The 24,522-nt window shown below is 38.7% G+C and overlaps 1 long non-coding RNA gene across 1 annotated transcript in view; it reads right to left on the minus strand.

The window, feature by feature from the left end:
- LOC132209851 (uncharacterized) overlaps positions 1-24,254 on the minus strand; it is a 162,380-nt gene extending 138,126 nt beyond the window's left edge. Inside the window, exon 1 of the long non-coding RNA XR_009445994.1 lies at positions 24,139-24,254. This is a non-coding gene — a long non-coding RNA (uncharacterized LOC132209851). The remainder of the gene's footprint in view (positions 1-24,138) is intronic.
- Between the last annotated feature and the right edge of the window lie 268 nt (positions 24,255-24,522).

Below are 24,522 nucleotides of genomic sequence, written 5' to 3' on the forward strand. Positions count from 1 at the left end.
TAATGTGTGTGGTCCTATTTGGGACTCATGTGGATTGTCATGGCTACATTTTGTTCTGATGTTCACTGTGGTTAACTCGTTATTAGCATTCAAGCCTAAATTCTGCATTTGGAACCGTAGCTTCAAGTTCAACATTCTAGATAAAGTGACACATCTCTTAATGACACCATGATTGAAAATAGACAATTGAAACTCAGGAAGTTGAGAAACGGGAGTTTCAGAAAAGTTGCATTCGTTATTGTTCCAAATTAATGGCTGCAAATAAAAGGAAGTTGGACTTGGAAGTGAGAAATCAGACTGTTAAATACTGCTGCAATTAAATTCCAAATCTGTTGGATTCAACTGTACATTCTTTTGTTAAAAATAAGGCAGAGTTTTAGCAGTGGCAGATGTGTAAAAAGAAACCACAATAACACAAAACCATTCAATTTATGCATTCAAAATGGCAATAATGATCACAGGAGTCTTTTTTAAAAGATTGATTGGGCACAGGTTACAGAAGGGATCAATTAACAGTAGTAAATGAATAGGTAAGATATAGCCTTCCTCTGTAACAAGAAAGGCAGGACACGTATTTATTTGTTGGCTACTTGATAATTAAACAGAATATGCCAGGAATACCCTATAGGATCAGCCAACATCTGTAGACAATGATGAAGAGTTAACATTTCAATCTTTGCCCTGAACTGGTAAAAGAGACAAAAACAGAAATTGCTGGGTCACTGGTTAGAACAAAGTGGTCACAGAACAAAGTAAATCACAGAATGTATAAGTTTGGAATTAAAACTTTAAATTATCAGAGAGAATTGATTTATCTAACACATACAGGGCTTGAGTTAGCAGTGGCTTCAATTCCCCAGCCTTGTGAATCTGACCACCTTTCCTTTAAGTCTTCATACAACTGAACTTAGCCTCTCTCAGTTTCACATCAACCCTTTCAGTGTTTTGAACAAACACTTCTGTTCTGCAGCTTTAAAATTAAACACCTTGCTGTAAGACGATCCATTTCTCAGCTGTTCTAAACCATCCCCCTTCCTCAAGAGCAAATGGATTACATATCTAGCTTCAGCATCAGTCTTACAAAAGTGCCAAAAGGAAAACTAAATGTTTTAGTCCAAGCTGTGGGTATTTCCCTCATCGAAAGAAAAACACTCAGTCTCTGTCTTCCAAAACTGAAACCCAATGCACAACTTTTTTTATGTTTGGTCATAAAAAAAATCTTCCAATGTAAACAAATTCCCATTTAAAAATTTGGTATGATGGTTGTTGACTAATCACAAACATTTAAAGAAATTTTTCATAATTTTCAATTAATCTATATTCCATTATGAAATAAAAACTCAACTGGGAAAAATATCCATCTTTAGCTAACTGAAAAAGTTAATGAAAAAATTTTAAAAGTTTATAATATTTAAGGAGCTACAGTAAGCACTACAAATGGGACAGTTTTAAATTCCAGCAAAGTCTGACAAAAAAATTATTAAAAGGGAGGGAATAAAATATGAAATATACAATCCAAAATATAAAATGTATCTAAAAAGGAAGAGAGTAGCCAAAGTGAATGTGGGTACTAGTAAGGGTGAAATTGCAGTTCAATAAAATTGAAATTCAATAAAAATCTGGAAATAGCAAAAAAAATTGTTGATCTAGTGGTAACCATGAAACACTTGTCTATTGTTGAAAAAAATTATTTGGTTTAGTAAGAGATCATGGGAACTGCAGATGCTGGAGAATTCGAGATAACAAAGTGTGGAGCTGGATGAACACAGCGGGCCAAGCAGCATCTTAGGAGCACAAAGCTGTCATTTTGGGCTTAGACCCTTCATCAGAAAAAAAAGGATGAAGCCCAAAGTGTCAGCTTTTGTGCTCCTAAGATGCTGCTTGGCCTGCTGTGTTCATCCAGTTCCACACTTTGTTATTTCGTTTAGTAACATGTTTTAAGCAAGAAAATCTGCCACCATGACCCAATCTGTCCTACATGTAACTCCTGATCCACAGCAATGTGGTTGACTCTTAACTACCCTTTGAAGCAACTGAGAAACCAACTCAGTTCCAGGGCTATTAGAATAGGCAGCAAATGCCAGCAATGCTTTGAAGCCCGAGGAGAATGAAGAATGTAAATAAAAGGGCTGAAAACCAGCAAATGTCAAATGTCACGCAGAGCTGATTTCCAGCTGCGCAGGCAGTGATTGCATTCTTTGTGATCTTCCAGAATTCCCGAGATTCTAGAATGCTCCCATGGAAGGTAGCACTGCTCAGATAAGGGAAGAAGAGAGAACTACCATCCAATTAACCTGAAAGCATTCTTTGGAGAAAGTGCTGAAATCCGTTAGCAAGGAAGTAGTCACAGACCTCTTAGAAAATCAGTGATTGAACAAAGTCATTATGATTTTATGAAATACAAGTCATGTTTGATAACATTTTGGAAAGAAACATAAAGGGTAAATAAAAGACAACTAGTGGATGTGATATAATAGGACTTTTGCTGGTGGTGTAATCAGGTACCACACAAAAGATTGATGCATAAGCTAAGAGCTTATAGAGGTTGGGATTCTATCGGTATTGCTGATGAAAGGCACATTTCCCCAAAACCTTTTATCTTGCACTCATCAAGTCATTTTGTAAGAACACAAATCCAAGTGGAAAAACAACGTTTATGCTGCGTAAGAGGAGAGTGCTGATTGATGGGCAAATGGAATCTGACTGAAAGAGGTGTTGTCATGGAGAATGCACCCATTAATGCTGATGAGTAGTTAACAGCCAAGCTTTCTTAAATTTTCAACCGCACAGGTTGTACAGAGATACTCTGCTTGTACACCTTCTCTCTGGGTGCAAACAATGAGGATCGATGTGTTAATATATGCAGCACGTCCACCACGTGATGAGCCTGAATGACAGTCCTAAGTTGGTTGTCAGCATATGTCCATGCCAATTCAGGATTATCCAGCAAATGCAGAATCATATCTAATGTGGGACACTGTGTGGTGAGTTTTCCAAAAGTGGTCTGACTCGTTACAGTCATCTTGCTTCAAACAACCAAAGAACAACTGTTTGACACAATCTGCTAGCCTTTGGGATGTACAGCCTACATACCTCATTTCAAAGAGGCACTGCAATTCATTTGTCATGTTATTCATTTAAGTGATAAGTACAGCAACTTTTTGGCTTTATGGCAGCATCCTGTTAGTAGCAAACACCACTCATATCGCTGCTGCACAGTGGCAGCATGAAACAACTAGCTGCACATGTTACTTTGACATATCTTACCCTAATCTGATGTAAACTGGCCACTTTTGAGAACCAAGAGTTCAAGGCCTTAATTCCTGCCAAGAGTATGTGCAAATATACGATGAGAAATGTTCTGATCAGGGAAGTCATTATAGAACATAGAACACAGAACAATACAGCGCAGAACAGGCCCTTCGGCCCTCAATGTTGCGCCGACCTGTGAACTAATCTAAGCCCCTCCCCCTACACTATCCCATCATCATCCAAATGCTTACCCAAGGACTGTTTAAATGCCCCTAATGTGGCTGAGTTAACTACATTGACAGGAAGGGCATTCCATGCCCTTACCACTCTCTGAGTAAAGAACCTGCCTCTGACATCTGTCTTAAATCTCTCACCCCTCAATTTGTAGCTATGCCCCCTTGTACAAGCTGACGTCATCATCCTCGGAAAAAGGCTCTCACTGTCCACCCTATCTAATCCTCTGATCATCTTGTATGTCTCTATTAAATCCCCTCTGAGCCTTCTTCTCTCCAATGAGAACAGACCCAAGTCCCTCAACCTTTCTTCATAGGGCCTGCACCCAGGCCAGGCAACATCCTGGTAAACCTCCCTCCCCTCAATCTTCTGAATTCCAATGAATATAATCCCTCTCCTATATGAATATAATCTCTCCTCATAAGCCAACCCCCTCAACTCCGGAAGCAACCTAGTGAACCTCCTCTGCACCCCCTCCAGTGCCAGTACATCCTTCCTCAAGTAAGAAGGCCAAAACTGCACACAGTACTCCAGGTGTGGCCTCACCAGCACCTTGTACAGCTGCAACATAACCTTTCTGCTTTTAAACTCACTCCCTTTTGCAATGAAGGACAAAACTCCATTTGCCTTCCTAATTACTTATTGTATCCGCAGACCAACCTTCTGTGATTGATGGACAAGGACACCCAGGTCCCTCTGCATTGCAGCATGCTGCAACTTTTTACCATTCAAGTAATAATCCCTTTTACTGTTACTCCTATCAAAATGTATGACTTCACACTTATTTACATTGTATTCCATCTGCCAGACCTTTGCCCACTCACTCAATGTGTCTATGTTCCTCTGCAAAGTTTCACAGTCCTCTGCGCACTTTGCTCTGCCACTCATCTTAGTGTCATCTGCAAACTTTGACACCCTACACATGGTCCCCAACTCCAAATCATCTATATAAATCATAAATATTTGTGGTCCGAACACCAATCCCCGAGGCACACCACTAGTCACTGATTGCCAGCCAGAATAGCACTCATTTATCCCCACTCTTTGCTTCCTGCTAGTCAACCAATCCTCTATCCATGCTAATACTTTACCCCTAACGTCATGAACCCATGCTGCGTCTGCCCAATGGGACAATTTCTATCGAGATGCCTTGCCATTTCTTCCTTGATAATAGACTCAAACAGCTTCACTCCTATAATGATTAAGCTAATTGATCCATAATTCCCCATCTTCTGACTACCTCCGCTTTTAAACAGTGGTGTCACATTTGCTGTTTTTCAATCTGCTGGGACTGCCCCAGAGTCTAATGAATTTTGGAAAATTGTCAGTACATGTGCTATTTCTCCCGCCATCTCTTTTTGTATCCTGGGATGCATTCCATCAGGGCCAGGAGGCTTATCAATCCTTAGCTCCATTAGCTTGCCCAACACTTCCTCTTCTGTTATAATGATTGTTTCCAGGTCCTCACCTACCTTCGTCTCTGTCAGTTACTGGCATGTTATCAGTGTCCTCCACTCTGAAGACTGATATGAAACATCTGTTCAATACCTCGGCCATTTCATCATATCCCATAACTAAATTCCCCTTCTCATCCTCTAAATGGCCAATGTTTACTTTAGCCACTTTTTTTTGTATCGTATATTTATAGAAACTTTTGCTGTCTGTCTTTATATTCTGTGCTAGTTTTTTTCTCATGTTCTATCTTACTTTTCTTTATGGCTCCTTTTGTGGCTTTCTGTTGACCTTTAAAGTTTTCCCGATCTTGTAGTTTCATGATATTTTTGGCCACTTTGTATGTCTTCTCTTTCAATTTGATAGCCGCCCTTATTTCCTTAGACACCCATGACAGATTACACCTTTTCTTACAGTCCTTCCTTTTGCTGAGCACTTTGAAAAATTGCTTTGAAAGTCCTCCACTGCTCGTCAACTGTCCCACCATAAACTCTTCGATTCCAGTCTACTTTAGCCAAGTCCTCCCTCATTCTATTGTAGCCCCCCTTGTTCAAGCATAGGACCCTGGTGTTGGATTTTATCTTCACACTCTCCATCTGTATTCTAAATTCAATCATACTGTGGTCACTCCTTCCAAGAGGATCCCTAACTATGATGTCATTAATTATTCCTGTCTTATTTCACAGGACCAGATCTAGGATAGCTTGTTCCCTCATTGGTTCCATTCCATACTATTTCCAGAAAACAATCATGGATACACTCAATGAACTCCTCCTCAAGGCTACCCTGACCAAGCTGGTTCGACCAATTTACATCTAGATTAAAATCCCCCATGATAACTGCCATATCATTTTTACAGGCATGAGTTATTTCTTTGTTTATTGCCCGCCCCAATGTGATGTTATTATTTGGTGGCCTATAGACTACACCTATCAGTGATTTAAGATATGTACAGACGTCCTTAAATACAGCTGTGGATTCAAATGTATCATCAACATACCATAAATATGCAAGAGGAAGGAGGTTAATTTGTTTTGTTCAATAATAGGATGAGGGTGTCACTGCCCAGGCAGCATTTATTACCCATACCTAATTGCCCAGAGGGCAGTTCAGAGTCAACCAATGCTGTGGGTCTGGAGTTGCATGTAGGCCAGACCATGTAAGGATGGCAGTTTCATTCCCTAAAGGATACTAGAAACACGGAACAGTACAGCACAGTACAGGCCCTTTGGCACACAGTAGTGTACCAGATGGACTTTTATGGCAATTGGTAATGGATTCTTGGCCATCATTAGACTCTGAATTCCAGATATTTTTATTGAATTCAAATCCCACCTACTGCCATGGCGGGATTCAACACCTAGCTCCTGGAATGTTATTTGGGTCTCTGGATTAGCAGTCCAGCAGTAGTAACACTAGGCCATCGCCTACCCAATGTTATTCCATTGAAGACACATTTTGCATGGAATCCAACAAACATATTTGGGAGCACTTGGTGCCATTGTGCGCGTGCTAAGTTCGTAAGTTAAATGAACATTGACTGAAGCAATAGTACAGGGTCTAGATCAACAAGATATCATTCTTAAATAGATGTCCATGGCGTCTTTGAACGTCCATGGTACATTAGTAATTAACCTAATAATGGCAAGTGAGTAATTGAATACTGTACTGACATCAATATGCAAGTGCTGTATTCACTTTGCAAATGTGAAGGAATCCTCCATCACATCAGTGTAGAACTTGCTGGTAGGAATTCACCCAACAAACATATTAATAGAAATGACTTTAACATTAATAAGGTAAGTACTGTATTGCATAAGTAATTAGAGTCTGGAAATGCATGGTTATTACCAATTTAGAGATTAGTATCTGCAGAAACCTCATGACACATGCTCTGTCAGTTAGCTATGCCTTCACAGCATTAATTTATGTTGACTGGATGTCAACTTTCTGCAGTGTTGACTTTGAACTCCAGCACCTTGTCAGCTCAAGTTCATGTCAATTACTTCACAAAGGCCGTAAGACCATCAGAGATAGGAGCATAAATAAACCTTTTGACCCATTGCGTCTGCTCTGTCATTGAGTGAAATCATGGCTGATCTAATAATCCTGAATTCCATGTTCCTATCTTATCGCTAAAATCCATGTTCCTCTTACTGATTAAAGATCTATTTCAGCCTTTCATATGCTTAACAATCCAGTCTCAGCAGGATTATAGAAAACACTAAACAAAAATTCATAGATTCACTACCTTCTAATAGATAAAGTTCCTCTTTATCTTTGTTTCGAGATTATGTCCTTTGGTCCAATATTCTCCCACAAGAAGAAAGAACCTCTTCGCATATACCCTACGAAACTTTCTAAGAACTTATCTTTCACAAAAAAAGTCTCTTTTCATTCTTCTGAATGCCAATGAATACAGGGGAGGCAATGGCCTCATCATTTTATCTCTAGACTGCTAACCCAGAGACCCAGGTTATGTTCGGGGGCACGGGGTTTGATTTCTGGGCAGATGGGGTAGAACTTGAACTTTTTTTTAAAATCTGGAATGACGTATGTAATGTTGGCCATAAATCCATTCTCAATTGCTTTAAAAACACATCTGCTTCAACGGTGTCCATTAGGGAATGAAATCTGCCTACCTTACCTGGACTAGCTTACATGTGATTCCAGACCCACAATACTGGGATTGGCTCTTATCTGCCTTCTGGACAACTCAAGTTGGGCAACAAATGTTTAGCCAGTAACACCCAAATCCCAAGAAAGATTTTAAAATAATAATGAGAGTTTGAGTTGTTTGGCTTCTTGTCACTACAGGGAAAAGGCAGGAAAGTAGACTTGAGGATTATCAGACCAGACATGATGTCATTGAATGGCGGAGAAGACTCAATGGGCTAAATGGCCTATTTCTGCTCCTGGGTATAATGGTATTATTGTAGCCACTTGCCTTCAACTTAGACAAGGGAAATAGTAACAGCAAACCTGACACTATTAACCATATAAAGTTACCAACTTCTACGGATTACGGTCAAAATTGGGAGAGCTGTCTAACTGACTAGTTAAGCAACAGCCTGACATAGTCATACTCACATATTTATACACAATGTCTCAGAAAATGCCATCACAAGCCTAAGTATGTCCTGCCCCAGGGAAAGAATAAGCCCAGCAGAGCTGGCAGCACCATTGTACACATATTGGAGAAAGTTGCCCACTAAGTGCTCATAATTAACTCTCCTGCATCAGGTCAAACATGAGAACAGAAGCTTCCAGCCAATTACCATTTGCTACCCCCTTGGTTGATGAAACAGTCCTTAAACAATACTTAGAGAAAGTACAGAGGGCACAGAATGTACTCTGGTTGGGGTCTTCAACGTTTCTGTCCCAGAGAGGCTTGACAGTATCACAACTGACAGAGCTGACTGAGTCCTAAAGGGCATTACTGCTAGACCAGGTCTGCAGCAGGTGGTGAGGGAAACAAGAGAGAAAAACATACTTGGCTTCATCAACACTGATCTGTCTGCCTGAGATGTACCTGTGCATGATAGTGTTGGTAAGAGAGACAAAGTGTTGTCTTCACATTGAGAAGATCCTTTATCATATTGTGTGGCACTGTGGTAAAATGAATAATCTTCAATTAAGACTGGGCATCTACAAAGTTCTTTATGTCATCAGCAGCAGCAGCAAAACTGTCCCCCAACATATTCTTCAAACTCACGGCCCAGCACATTCCCCACTCTACCATTACTATCAAACCAGGAGATCAACTCTGGTTCAATGAAACATATAGGAGGGCATTTGAACAGCAGCACCATGCATAACTAAAAACGAGATCCTCAAAATGGAGCATCAATCTGCTGAATCTACAATGCGAGACTACGTCTGTGCCAAACAACACGAGCAGCACGCGATCAACTGATTTAACTGATTCCACAACTGATGGGTCAGGAATCAAAGCTAATGTCTTGGGTCCAGCAATCCTTCTTCAGAACACAGAACAGAAGACTGAAACATTCACAACAATCTTTAGCCAGTAAAGCCTAGTAGATGATCCATCTCAACTTTCTCCACGGTCCCCTGAATCACAGACGCCAGACTTCAGCGAACTTAATTCACTCCTCATGATATGAAGGGAATGTCTGCTGACAGCTCCAAGCCTTATTACACATATGCATTCCATGCCAATAGTGCAGTGATGTCATTCCATCTTATTCACTCATACTTATTGTGCTTATTTAGATGCTGCCATTTTTTTACTGGTAGACAAAGCACAGAATTTTCCACATAAACAATGACAATCCTTTGGAATTGTCAGGAGACACAGCCTATCAGAAACTGAACAACCACAAAAAGCAAAAACCTGAGAGATATTACCCTAGAGACAGTTCGTCCTTTTCATCTTTCAAGATGTATGATGCAAATTAATTTGGCACTTCACGAGGTTTCTAAAGAGTTTGCCCTGAAGGAATTGAAGTAACATTCTAATCCATCTTTCAGGACTCCTTCTCGTTTGTTCATAAATACATGGTTGTTCTTTGGGCATAAAATGTTAAAATCTTTCCCAATAACATACTTGAATCTCAAGGCCATATTTTCCCTAAATAGCTTTTTTTTACCACAGAATGTTTTATTCCCTTAAATTTGGCTGAATGATCTGTACACACTTGTTTTGTAGTTGCTGGGCTGTTTACCCGACAATGTGCTGTTCTTGTATTTGAATCAGGCTTTTCTTTAATGAAGGTTTTGATATTTCCTTTCAATTTCCTTCCATTCCTGTGATGGGTGACAATCAAGCTTACAGGTGGAGATCTGTAATTTCGAAATGAAAGTGTCTTTCTCCACTGGCCCATCAAAGGTTCCCATAATTTAAAGATTGCTCTTTTTATAGTAGTTCTTGAGTGAATCAATTTTTATGGGAACATTGGGTTACAATGTGATCTCATCTGTAGTCCAGAAGTATGTTTGCACAGAGTATTAACAACACAGGAAACACTTCGTCTAATCCATCAAATTTATTTCTGATGAAGGAGCAACATGCCTGTCCTGAAGGATGACAATTGGTCTGTGAGAAACAGAATTGAGGAATGATGCTTTTATTTTATTGCAGCAATTCCATTATAATTCTATTATCCACTAGGCCTAGGTCCAACATCATTTCAAGTGGACCTCACATGTGTCTTTAATGTGTTAACACCAGTATTTTAAGGATCTGCTATTCTAATGCAATATATAACTCAGAATGCTAAAGATTGTCTATCTCATCCATTTTATGACTGATCATTTACTTTTTGAAGATGCTATCTCTAATTTTTTTATGACATAGAGAACTTAAATCTTATTTCAAAACCTTTGAATCTATAACCGACATTTAAATTAATGTTCTTTTTTGACCTTCTGAGGAAGTGAATGGATTGAATTGGTCTTTTTGCACTGAAGCTTTGAAGAATAAGAGGGCATCTCATGAAATTATGGCAGAGCTGGATACACTGAACCTAGGGATAATGTTTCTCCAGTCAGGAGCCTCGAACTCGGGACCATGGCTTCAAGAAACATGGTAGAACATGTAATATTGACTTGAGGAAATCTCTTTCTCAAGGCGGTGTTTGCTGACACCGAAAACTGTGAACAACTACTCATGTTTGTGAATTCAGAAATGCACATGCCCATATTTCCTATCCTGTGGTATCACGTAGAATGGGCATGTGACATCAGGTGCAGGTACAGCACTATACATGTGCATTAAAGTGCACTGTTTTGAAACAGTGTTCAACTGCAGAGAGTCAGGATGCGGGAGGGGTGTAGAATTGGGGAAGGACAAAACTGGTGGTGGTGTGGAGAAGGTAATTGAGGGGAAGGAAAGAAATCTGGGGAAGAGAGAATTGGGGCCGGAAGGGGGAATAGGTAGAGGGAGGAAGTTGGAGGAGAAGGAGAGGATTGAAGAGGGAGGAGAGAAACATACCGAGGAGCTAATTGGAGGAGGAGAGAATCGGGGTTGGAGGCAATTATAAAGGATGGAATCAGAGGGGCAGAGAGAATCATGAGGCAGAGAGGAAATCAGAAGGGAGGAAGAAGTTGAGAATAGGGAGAGAATCTCAGAAAGGGGAAGAGTTAACTGAATATCCCCATCTCCCAAACAACCCCATTTCTCCAACAACCACTCCCATCTGCAGGCAGCCACCTCCCGCACATCCGGATCCTGACCACCACCTTTCCCAATGCCCTGCTCCTCCCCGAACACCCACCCGAACATCCCAATGCCACTCCCCCAAACACACCTCCTCTCCTGAACACACCTCTCCTTTCTCACATGCTCAAACCATCCCCGAATCTCTCAGACAACACGGTCCATTCACCATTCAGGCCCTGACCCCTCCCTTCCTGGGCCCCAATCCACCCACCTATCTTGGGTCCTGGACCATGTCTCCCGAAACCATTTAGGTACAACTGCACTATTAAATGGGTCACACAGCACACTTGCAATGGTGTCAGCAAACACAGCCTTTTGTCACGCAAAGGATGATGAACCTCTTTGGTGCTTGACCACATGAATCTGTGGAAGGCAAATCACCGAACATATTTAAAAATGAACTAAACAGATTTCTTGACACTAAAAACCTCATTAGGATGGGGAGAGAGTGGGACTATAGTGTACGGATAGAGGATTGGCCTTGTTAATGTTGAATTGTAAAAGTAGCCTCAGTTGACCAAAAAGCCTAATCTTGCTCCTATTATCTAAATTTCTTCATAACTTGTAATTTGCTACTTTTGGTATTCAACTAAATATGGAACCTGGAGCTAAATCACTGTGAGGAACATTTCAGCACTCTTTAACAAAGACAAAAGAGTACTTAAATCTTTAACTAAAGTTTCCAGAATCATCTCCACGACACATGTTAGCCTTATCTTGTGTGTTATTACTGGATTTTCTCTGTGGCCTATTTTAAAATAGAATTGTGTAATGGTATTGAATAAAACACATTCAGAAGGCTTAAGTTTGATATGGAATCACAGAGTACCATTCAGCTCACCAAACCTGGTCCACGTATTTTGTAGAACTACAAAATGAGTTCTACTCTCCCCTTTCCCCAAAGCTTTAATTTTCGCCCTTTCAATTGTTTATCTCATCTCCTTTTGAAAATTACATTTATAATCTGCTTCCATCTCTTTTCCAGTCATTGAGTTAAAAGATGTTTCTCCATTTCGCTTCTGGATCTTTTAAAAGTCACCCTAAATATGTGCTCTCTGCAACTAGAAGTAGCTCTTCCATATTTACAAATAAACTCTTCTTTGTCAATGTAACCTCTATATGACTGAAATCCCTCCTTCCTGTAGGGATTTGTTGTATTAGATATTGAGTTGTTAATGGGTTAATTCCAATCAAGAGCATGCTCCCCACACTTAACCAGTCAAGACCTTTTAGGATTTTATTGGTTTCTATGAGATCCCTCTGTGCTCTTCTAAACTTCAGTGAATATAATCATATATGATTCAGTGTTGTTTTATATGCCAGTCCTACTATCCCAAGAATAAGTTTCATAAACCTTTGCGGCACTCCCTTTGTAGCCAGAAGATCCTTCCACAGATAAGGAGACCAAAATTGTACACAATTCTCCATGTGTGATCTCCCCAAACCCTGTTCAATTGCAGCAAGACATCCCTGCTCCTATACTCAAATCCTCTCACGATGAAGGCCAATATAGCATTTGCTTTCTTCATCACTTGCTTCACTGAATGCTCACGTTCAGTGACTGGTGTACAGACCGAGAAAGCAGAGCTGAGGTTGAAACTCAATCATGTTCCATTGAAAGACAAGGCAGTCTGAGAAATCTTTCTCCTGTTGTTTTGTTACTATGCCCCAAAGTAAGTACAACTTGCTTTTCTTGAGAAGACTTGAGGTCAGCTGAGAGATACTGGTGCATTAGCAAATGGATTTAAAAATAGCTAAGAGCAAGGTCAACAAAGTCACACCTCAGATGAATTCAATTTTTGTTGTATCGTCATCCAGTAAGACACTTTCTTGACTCCAGACTATATACGAAATTATTGACTTACTGATCGCTACTCTCCAGGTGTTCCACATCTTTATGTTTTGTACTTAACCTCGTTGGAGAAAATTATGTCAACTCTCCCAGGTGGAATAATGACAATGAAATTGACAAAACCAATGTTGTTAAAACTGCATGTAATGCCACAATGAAGGTTAATTAGGACTTATTTTTAGAGGAAAAATCATCTACGAATTAAATATTAGACATAAATGTAACAATGCTATTCCTGTCTGCAGCTCCAGCCACTGAAAGATGCTGCAATGCTCTGTTTAAACGATAAATCACCAGTTTGACCTGTGTTTGTAATGAGAATTTTAATCACGCTGCCAGTAAATATCCTGTAGTGAATAAGAAAAAAAAACCTTTTTAGGTACTATAAAAGATTTGTACTGTTCTACATTAATTAGCGGTGTATTTTTGGAAAAAAACCCTGAGATTAATGCTTTTCATTTTGGCTACTCATTCTTCATATATTTTAAAATTCAAAGATAATGCTAACCAAAGTTAATAATTCATGGGCCATTTTTAATGCTTTTATGTTGAATGCAGTAGCTGTTTATCCTCCCAGAGTTTCTGACAAAAACAATGCTGAAGCACAAAACATGAAATTCTTATTCTTAATACTTTGATTACTGAATTCACACCATGCAGTTTTAAAGTATTTAGAGAACATAAACCTGAAATAGTGAATCAGTATTGTAATTTTTTTACTTTAGTTCTTCTGTTACATTTCTTTGCCTTTCACATCCTCTGTTGGCTTCAATGAGTGCTAATGGCTGCAATCAATTATCATGAGACATTGAAGTTGACTGATGTTAGTATACTAAAGGAGGCATCACAGAAGCATTATGCATAGTTTACCTTTAAACATTTCACCACAGAGAGAACAATGCAGACTATTTGAATAAATGATGGCAGGAAATTTCCTCGTTAGCTGCTCCCCAAATAGTGCTCCCACTGCACTTCTGGCAAAGTTCTGAGAGAAGAATAGAATTGGCTCAGATGAATGTTCCTAGCGTTGATGAAACGAAATAGAATGAGAATGTGCACTTAAGCAGCCTTGTCAGTGGTGAGAACGTCAAGTTACAAAGATTTCTATTCTGCTAGAATGGGGTCAGTTATCATCAGAGGACCCCATGAGAAACAGCACCCTTAGTATTTTCAGAAGGACCTTTGGGGAAGCTCTCCATTTACAGGTTGAATTGTGGGAAAAGGTTAAAATAATTAAACAGCAAGCAGCCTCTTTGGAATCTACCTTCAGACTTAGTCTTTTAACTGATCTCAGTATTCTATTTCAGAGGCACCAAAGCAATCTTAGCAGCAATAATTATGTACAGCTCAAAAATAATGCTTACAACAGTGCTCCATTTCGTGTTCTCCATGGTTGAAATTGAGATGAAGGTTAGGGCAGAAAATGTATCTGACTTTCATGGGGTGTAACTAGGTTCATCTGGGATTTTGTTCTGCCTAAAGGAGCTCCTTACAATACAGATTGGAGGGGAAAAATCAACCTTTTTACTCATAAGGCAGCATTTGACTGAGTTTGGCATCAAGGAACTTGAGCAAAATTGATGTCAATAGGACTCAAAAGGAAAATCTTTAATTATAGCAGTCATATTGACCATTATAAAAAAAATTATGGTTGCTCAAAGCTATACATTTTTATAACAGGGCAGAGCTGCAGGAGCTTTTCAGGATATTGCTCCAGGCCAACATCAAGTGGATAGCAATTGTCCTGGACGGTGTGAAATTTCTTCATTGTTTTTGAAATGGCATCACATTCCTAACTTGTAACTTTTATGTAGATTACAGAAGATGGAAAAGCTTTGAGCAGTTAAAAGGTGAGTTACCCATGAATGAGCACCCAGCCTCTGAACTAATCTACCAGTCACAGCTGATTCAAATACATTTCTAGTCAATTAGGACCTCTAGAATGTTGATAGTGGGGTTTTCAGTGAAAGAATTCCCCTTGAATGACCAGGTGAGGTGGTTAGACTCTCTTTTGTTGGAGGTAGTCAATATATGACACTTTCAGTTACTGATCATACTTGAAAACTATCAGCCAGAGCATGAATGCTGTCCACATTACCTCGTAAGCAGGCATGAAATAGTTCTGTAACTAAGGCGTCCCAGCTGGAACTGACTGCTGTGCAATCAGTAACAAATCCACTTGGGGGTGAGATGGAAGTGAAATTACTGAGTGTACCTGTGGAAACTGATGTGTTTTTGATGATGTTGCTGAGGAGCAGCACACGTTGAACAGTGAGTAGGGGTGACCCCCAATAGTCAATCTTACAAACTCAATCTTTTTACGGTTCAGGAGGCTATTTAAACAATTGCATTCACACTGCTCAAAAAAATCTTGTAGACTAATATCACTTTCCTGCCTCTTGGCTACTAGCAGTTTACTGGGAAATGGAAGAGGAGCAGGTACAATGAACCGTGTGAGTGCATAGAAATCATGACAGCAATTAGAAAAGAAACTAGAAAAATATGCAAGTTCAGAGCTTGAAGAAAGGATAACCTTTGGGGTTCATAGTTCCAAACAGGAATTATATTAGTCTCGAAACATTAAGTGTGTGATTCTCCCCACAGATATGCTGAATTTCTCCAGCAATTTCTGTTTTTGCCTTGTTTTGGATTTCCAACATGTGCAATATTTTGCTTTAGATTTGAACCTCGGGACTAGTTCACTGGGATAGGGATAAGGAGTGAAAGCAAGAGGGGTAGCTGAAGAAATTGTCTGACTCCTTGTTACAAAGCCGTGAGTTCCTTATATTTGTTTGAGGAAGTGAGGGTGGATGGTGGGGAAAGTGGGATTTACAGAGATATTTTCTAGTGGGAAAGAAATGCCAGGAATTAATTTTAGTATTACAGAATGATCCAATAATTGTAGACCATTTCAGCAGATTAAAGCAAGGCCCAATAGTGCTTTATATTGTTTAGCCAGATATGAAAATAAATTGCTAAATCAAGTCAGTTGTCTGCCATCAATGTTCGAGTCTACAACCCATGGACTTAGGACAGTGTTGATAGGGGCTATACCAGGGGAGTGATGAAGATGAGGAAGAGTAATTTTTATAATAGAGGCAGGTGTATCAAAAGTTGTTGTGCAGTGAGTTTGATCCGATCAGTGGCTGAAGTAGTGAATAAAGTAAATGAAGTGGACCTTTGGAAATTGGGAACAAATACAAAACAAATTGTTACAAGGGAAATGCTACTTTGTTCTACACATTTGCTAAACATTTTTTACGCTTCCATATTTTTATTTCTCAATTGGTTTTTTATTACATCAGCTTACTGATGAAACCGCAAATACTTTAGCATCCTAGATAACTAGAATAATTTTTACAGACATCTCCTTGGCACATGAAGGGAATGTCTTAATGCCCTCTATAGTAAAGTTGGCTGGTTTACATCAAACAGAATGATCGTTTCCACAAACAAGTTACAGTGCCTGTCATTCAGGCAAACAAAGCTGACAAGCATGATGAATTCTTGCTCCATTCAGGAAGATGTCCAAGGTGGTGACACCTGTCAGCCATCCCAGTTAGCTGAAATATTTGTTAGTTAATAAGAAAATAATACCATGGCTACAGAATTGTTAAGGTGATGAACATTTTGATAGTAACAAGTTCGAGTTGTAAGTGAGGCTGGTGTGTATGAGCTCTGGTTCTGCATAATCAGGCAAAGGAGGTCTGGTGTGTGCTCTGCTCAGAACATCTAGCATGTGTGAATGTGCGAAACTAGCATGTATTACATCGGATGCCAGATGGAAAATATCCAAAAGGCTTATTTAGATTGAGATGTTATTTGATTTAAAGGCCTTCACAAGTTGAAGTCTTTTGAAGTTGAAGGTTGGAAAAATATTGTTGTAGGAAAAGTGCTACAACTTATTTTTACTTTTCAAATACTGTACAATTCAACACATGCTAAGCCAGTGTAATGCTTAAAAGATGGTCTGTTAATAAAAGTAAACATTGTCATCGATGCACAGCAGATCTCATTCTAATGAAAGTTCAACATCTTAAACATAAACAATTCTTTTTATTTTTCCAGACAGTGAGGGACCTAAAATATATTTCCATTTTTAATTGCTAAACAAATAGTTGGGACCTTCCTTTCTTATGTGTATTTTTAAAAAATCATTATTTTACATTCTCAGATTGAAGCCAAATCCTGCAAAGCCACTTGTTGCATATCAGTGGTCTGAAGAAAATTGGAACTCAGAGAAAATGTGCAGGGTTATTGAGAAAAAGCAGGAAATTGGCACTAAGTGAAAATGTTCAGCAAGTCAGTAGCAGACATAATGTCTTTTTTTTGCACCATGGTAATTCTGTGGTCTGTATTTTGAGAGTGTTCCATCATTCCGCAAATTATAGCTGATCTGGTGTGGTCACAGCTACACTTTCTGACAGCACCCTAGACTCCCATGTCTATCAAACATCTTTCTGAATTAGTCTTGAATAAATTTAAAGACCCAGACTGCACTATTGGCTTTCAGAAGGTTCTCAGTAAGTTCCAACATAATAGATTGGCACATAAAATTAAAGCACATGGGATTTGAGGTCATTGCTTTAACATGCACAGAGAGCTGAGTGACATACAGGATACAAAGAGTAGGAATAAACAGGTCATTTTCTGAGTGGCAGCCAGTGACTAGTAGTGTATCGCAGTGATCAGTATTCAGGCACCAGCTATTTACAATATGTAGCACTGATTTAGATGAGGGAACTAAATGTAACATATCTAAATTTGTCCAGAAATTAAAGCTGGATGGAAAGGTAGCTATAAGAAGGATGCAGAGAGATCTTTCGGTGTGATTTGGATAAGTTGAGTGAGTAGGCAAATGCATGGTAGGTGAAGCATAATATGGAAAGAAGTGAGGGTATTCACTTTGGTAGCATAAGCAGGAAAGCAGATCATTTTCCAAATGGTAATAGTTTGAGAAAGGATGAAGTGCAATGAGACGGGCCTGTTCTTGTACATTAGCTGGTGACAGTAAGCTGTAAGTGGTGAGAAAGGCAAATGGCCTCTTGGCTTTCATAACCCAAGGATTTGAGTGCAGGAGGAGGGATGTCTTTCTGCAATTGTTCAGTGCCTTGTTGAGACCACACCTGGAGTATTGTGTATAGTTTTGGTCTCCTTATCTGTGGAAGGATGTTCTGGTTATGGAGGATGTGCAATAAAGGGTTTACCAGATTGATTCTTGGGATGGCAAGATTGGCAAAGGAAGAGAGATTGGATGAGTTAGGACAATATCACTAGAGTTTCAAAGAATGAGAGGTGATCTTGTAAAGATTGGGTAGGTAAATGTAGGAAGGATGTTCCAGTGATTGAGGAGTCCAAACCCAAGAGGATTTGGAGTAGGTCATTTAGAATTGAGATACAGAGAATTATTTTCACCCAGAAAGAGGTATGTGTGTAGAATTCTTTATGCCAAAGCTTTGAATATTGAATGTTTTCAAGAAATTAGATATATTTTTTAGGGCTAAAGTGTGCAAAGGGTATGAGGCTAAAGCAGGAACAATTCACTGAAATAGAAACTCAGCCACGATCATTCTGAATGCAGGGGCCAAATGACTCTTGCTCCAATTTTCTATGTTGTGTATTCATTCACAGGATGAGAACATCGCTGCTAGGCCAGCATTTATTGCCCATCCCTAATTGCCCAGGAAGCAGTTAAGAGTCACTCACATTGTTCTGGGTCTGGAATGTTAGCAGAACAGGTAAGAGTGGCAGCTTCCTTCCTGAAAGGACATTAGTGAACCAGATGGGTTTTTACAACAATCGACAATGGTCATCATTAGACTCTTAATTCCAGATTTTTATTAAATTCATATTCCACCATTTCCCATGGGATTCAAACTTGAATCCCCAGAATATTACCTAGAATCTCTGTATTGACAGCCCAGCAATAATATCACTATGCTATCACCTCCCTACATGATACTTTCTGGGGAAGAGAATTCCATACCCTGTTTTAAAAGCTTCCACTCTTAAACGATGTCCCCTAGCTTTAGTCTCCCAAACAGAGTACACATTGCTCAATCCAGTTCCCTTAAGATTCCATATGTTTCAAGAAAATCAGCACTTATTCTTCTAAACTCGAACGGATATCGGTCTAATCGTTCATAAGATAAGCCTTTCATCCAGGTAATGTGTAGAGTGGACCTCTGCACTATTTTACAGCAATTAAATCTCTTTTTTTTCAAATAAGGAGACCAATACATTACACTAGATGTGGTCTTATCGACAGTCTGTACAGATAAAGTAAAATTTCACTACTTTTATATTCCACTTCTTATTCAATCGTGGGATGTGAGCATTGCTCGCTGGCCTACATTTATTGCCCATCCCCAGTTTCCCTTGAGAAGATGGTGGTGAGCTACCACTTTGAACCAGTAGCAGTCGATCAATACAACTGAGTGTCTTTCTGGGCTATTTCAGGGGGTATTTTAGAGCCAACCACATTACTGTGGGTCTGGAGTCACATATAGGCCAGACCAGGTAGGGATGGCAGGTTTCCTTCCCAGAAGGACATGTGTGAGCCTTCGAAATTAACCATTACACTTGTTTTCCTCACTATTGCTGCACCTGCATATTGACATTATGTGATTTATATATTAGAAAACTCAGATCCTGTAAAGTATTAGGCCTTCCTGAGCCATAGCTATTTTAAAGATGTTTCCACATGACTGCATGCCTTTAAAGGCCACTTGGGACAACAGTCAAGAGTGAACAACACAGCTGTGAGAATGGGGCTATATAAAGCCCCCAGACCATGCTCCCTTTGGGTTGAATGTCTTATAGCAATCCATAGTTGCATCATCAGTTTTATTGACACCAAAGACTAGATTTTATAATGAAGTGGGGCATTGAGTGTCAGCAATTTTCCTGACCACGCAATCCCGCCTCTGTCCCAGCATTGCAGGTAGGTGGGATTTTCTTTTCGTGGAGCTTGGGATGGTCTGAAATCAGACTTGTAGTTAGAGGGAAGATTATACTAATGTAGCCCAATTAACAGGCCTTCCTCTGTTTATGTACATGGTGTATTTTTTCAAAATGGTAGGTTGTATCGAGTGCACTAACAACATGGTTACAATTCAAAAGTTTAGGTGACATCAGGGATGAGCAATGCACACAGTCGACAGTGTATCATTAAACCACGACTTCACAATCAGCACAGTTCCTTTTCTTTAAATATTTCAACTCATGAAGCTAGAACAAACGTTATGCATGTTAAACATGCAAATTGCTAACTCATTCTACCTTGACTATTAGATTATGTTACATTTAATCATGTGGTTTTAAAACAGTGTTCTGTGAAAATTATGTCACAGTTGAGAATGAACCATGCTATAAGTGAGAAAAATATAGCGATTACTTTGTTTGATTTTATACAAACTGAGTACATGACAGCACAGAACTCAAAAATAGCTGAAAATGTGCTCTAGGTCATCAACATCTGAAAAGAAAATTCCAGATTAATGCCCACTGACCTTTCCACCAATGTTTGAAAACAATAAAATAAACCATGAGGAGGAGCTATGAGTTCCAACTGACTACATCTCACCCAGGTGTTTGGTTCACAAGTTTGCCTGCATTACAATCAATGAATGTGGGAAAATAATTGTGACAATCTCACAGCTATTTTCCAGGTTTATTCAATGTAAATTACGCTCCCCCTGCTCCTGCCAACCCAGCAAAACATTTACAAGGTGCTATGGCTTCCTTTTTGTGGAACTGGAATAATTTCTGACAAACTCTCATGTATCTAAATAAATTTGTAAGCACGCAGAAATAGATTGCAAGGAAATAATTCAGAAGTGGTTAAGACTAGTTAAGGTCATAATCCATCCATAGAAATGAACTCTGAATCTTACAATTTTCCAAATTTCACAACTTTACGTCAAACAATGATGAGCATAGTTTACAGCTGTTGTCAATATAACTGAAAAAGTTTGCAAATGTTCTTGAATTGTGTGATTGCGCAAAATACATTCAATTCCCTTAGTCTTTTCCAAAACGTTTAGCAGCGCATCTGGGTGCAGGATGATTTCTGAGATTAGTACACAAGTTCTTACTGACACACAATGCATCTTTTAAAAATAAAGCTTTCCATGAATTTCCTAGCACTCCTTGATCTCTATGTTGGCTGTTTGTGAAATGTCTCCTGGCCTCATGCCTGAGAAACTGAAGGTTTATCTGACATACACCTCTTTGGTTTAATCGTGCTAATGTGTTCTTTTTTAATTCATTTATGGGATTGAGGCATCCTTAGGTATACTACTGTTTATTGTCAATCACTAACAGCCCATCAGAAGGTGATCCACTTTCATGAACCACCTTCTTGTTAGTTTTAGATCAGAGATAGATTTTTTTTTAAGCAAAGGTGTTAAGAGATATGGATCAAAGTCAGAAGTATGGAATCAGGCCACAGACCAGCCATGATCTGATTGAATGGTGGAACAGAGTTGAGGGTTGAATCGCCTCATCCTGTTCCAACGTTCTTAACTGCTATAGTCCATATGCTGCCTCCCAACGGAACAATATTTCCTGCAACAAGGTAAGTATGCCTATTCTGGCATCCTGTCTCCAGCAGCCAGAGCACTCACTGTTCTGCAGTAAATTAGGGTAAGGTTAGGTGCTGAGCAAATGCCTTAAAGAAAATGAAATGAGTTCTTATGAAGGAGGATATTTTAGCATCAAGTACAAAATCCATGGTATTAATGGATCTGTGAGGCATAGAAATTAGAATTTGACAGAGGAAAGAATCATTTATATAATTTTTTCTTTAAGCATAAGGTGCTGTTTGGTGTAGGCAGGGAAGTAAAACAAACTGTGTGATAACCATGCAGTCCTGAAGGTGAGGACATTGGGACTGAGTGTGAGAGTCATCTCCTTCCGGGCAGTGAGACTCACATTCATGGTGGAATTGATCTCTTGCGGAAAGGTATATCTACATGTGTAATGTTATGTTGGTTTCTTCTTGAAAGGACCATGTCGGTTCAGGTAGCCACTTGGTGGTAAACATTCTCTATTTTGACAACTAAGAATGTTAGTAAGACATACAGCAAAGTGCTTGAGACAGATGTGATTGAACCAAGCATTATTTATTTCTGTTTCGATTCTTCTCCTGATTGCTGCGTAGGCAGTGAAATTTTTCTTCATCGCTGCGCAGAATTTTCTATTTCAGCTATTTATATTCCCTTCACAGAAATGACCACTGTTGGTTTTTTTATGTATTTCATAGTACTGAAGAGATGACACTAGTTACTAAGTAAGCAAAAGGCCTGTTTACAAGTGGTATAAAGTATCTCCGCAATCACAAAGTGTCCGCACTCACGCTCACAGCTCAGTTTTTAATATCTTCGGTGACATCTGTTCCCTTTACTCTGAGTCCATACCTAAGCTTTACCAAACAACCATGTGAGCATAGATCAACAGCCCCAAGTAATCAAGAATCTGTTAATTAAACCGTTGAACATGACAACTACGGCTTTGGGTTTGTGGATGAGAATACCCAAGAAGGGTGTGTAACTCCATCAACTAATTTCCCTTTTAAAGAAACAATAGTGGTACAACTAAGTTCTAAAAATGTTAGTTCTATCTGCAAGGTGCCTCTTGTACAACAAATGTATATGAACATTTTGAAGTGATTAACGTTTTTCAAAAGAAAAATTCAGTTCATATTTTGTTTTGTCATTGATATTAGAATGTCAAATCAGGTTCAAAAGAAGCCTGATCACTGCATTCAATTTAATTTCTTTTAACTGCATCTACATTAGTTCCCTCAATTACTCCTCAGTGTAATGAATGCCACATTCTAAGCACTTTATGGATAAAGAGCTTCATCTTGATATTTATGATGGCTCTATCAGTGACTGTCATATATGTACGGTCACTAATTCTGTCTCACAAAAATGGTAACATCTACCCTGTCAAGCATTTTAACAAGTTAAATTTCTCTGTTGAACTGCCACTTAAACTAAACCTTCTCCTTGACTTTTGCATTCATGTTTTTCAGTTCATATAATCAGAAAATTTTGATATCCGCCCTGTTATGTCTATATCCAGATCATTATATTTCCAGATAAAAATGTTCCCACACTGAAGCGATGATTCAGTTATATACAAGGCTTGCAATCGGTTGAGAAAAGAAGACAAAAGAAAAATATGCTTCATGCAGGATGGGCCAAAGTAAGCAATCTTACTGAGGAAAAAGTGAATATCTTTTTAAGGAGATGCTGCTAATGAAAATTTAACTTTTACAATCTGACACGAATAACAACCTTAACATTCTTATTTTTTATGGTGTGTGAGAGAGACAGAGAAGGACAACATAACATCTCAGACTTTTGTGCCGATAGATAAATCCTCCAAGGTCCCAAAAATATTTGAATGCAATTGAAAAAGTTTAAAATCATGGAAGGTAAAAAGAATGAGTTTAGTTGCTCTCAGCACCTATATCATCAAAGGCAATCAATCACTAACAGATCTTAATAAAGAAAATATGGTATGGAATGATCTGTTAACTGTAATTCACGTCATAAACAATGAGCACAATCACAATAAAATGAGTATAGCTATCTACAGTTACTCAAATTTATGAGGTAAGAAATCATTATTAATGCCTGTTATGAGTGTAAGATTAGTCGAGAAATGATTGGGAGCAATGTTATCATACAAAAGGCATTAGTATTCATATCAAATTACTCTCTATTTCAATGTGTTTATAATCCATTAAAAATAAACAGGTTAATATCACTTTTAAAATTGCAAAGAATGTATTTTGATGTAAATACCTCAAATGTTCATGTGATAACATTACTTGTAATAATTTCCAGTCTGTCAAATGAAAATGGCAATTACATAATTACTGTAAGTGTAAGGTTTAAGTACTGGTAAAAGCTATTACCAAATGAATTGCAACAAGCAGACTCTTCTTAACACCAACATTTTATGTCTAACTAAATAGCACGAGATTTATATGTCAAATAGTTACCCTATAGCACTAAATATTAACTACGTCTGCATTCATGAACAGAATTACAATACTTTATCAAAATGATAGACTAAGTCATTCTGCATATAATTAGAAGATTTACATCAATAAAAACAAAATGACCAGATCATCATAATAATCACTTACATTCATTTCATTTGAAAAAATCTGGAGACTGAACATAGAGTATTATCATCCTCAATAAGGTGGTCTAGTTATTTCACAATTGTGCCACAGAATAAACCCAGAGGCTTCTATTTGTATACTCAGTGAAGGATGACATGGACATATAATGAACACACAAATTTTGCTTCAATGCTCAGTAAAAGGTCATTTCATTTTATTCTATAATCGTAGATAAGTATGATACACTATATTGGTCTGCAGTAGCTAGTAATAAATAGTTGCAAGTCATGGATGACAGATGGTGGGAGTTCAAGGTGATGCTAAACAAAATATATTCACTATATCTGTTAATGAATTTTCTACTGCCAGCAAATCTGTTTGGTGCCCACCTGCATAAGAAATCTG

The sequence above is a fragment of the Stegostoma tigrinum genome, chromosome 7, assembly GCF_030684315.1.
Source record: "Stegostoma tigrinum isolate sSteTig4 chromosome 7, sSteTig4.hap1, whole genome shotgun sequence".
Lineage (NCBI taxonomy): Eukaryota > Metazoa > Chordata > Chondrichthyes > Orectolobiformes > Stegostomatidae > Stegostoma > Stegostoma tigrinum.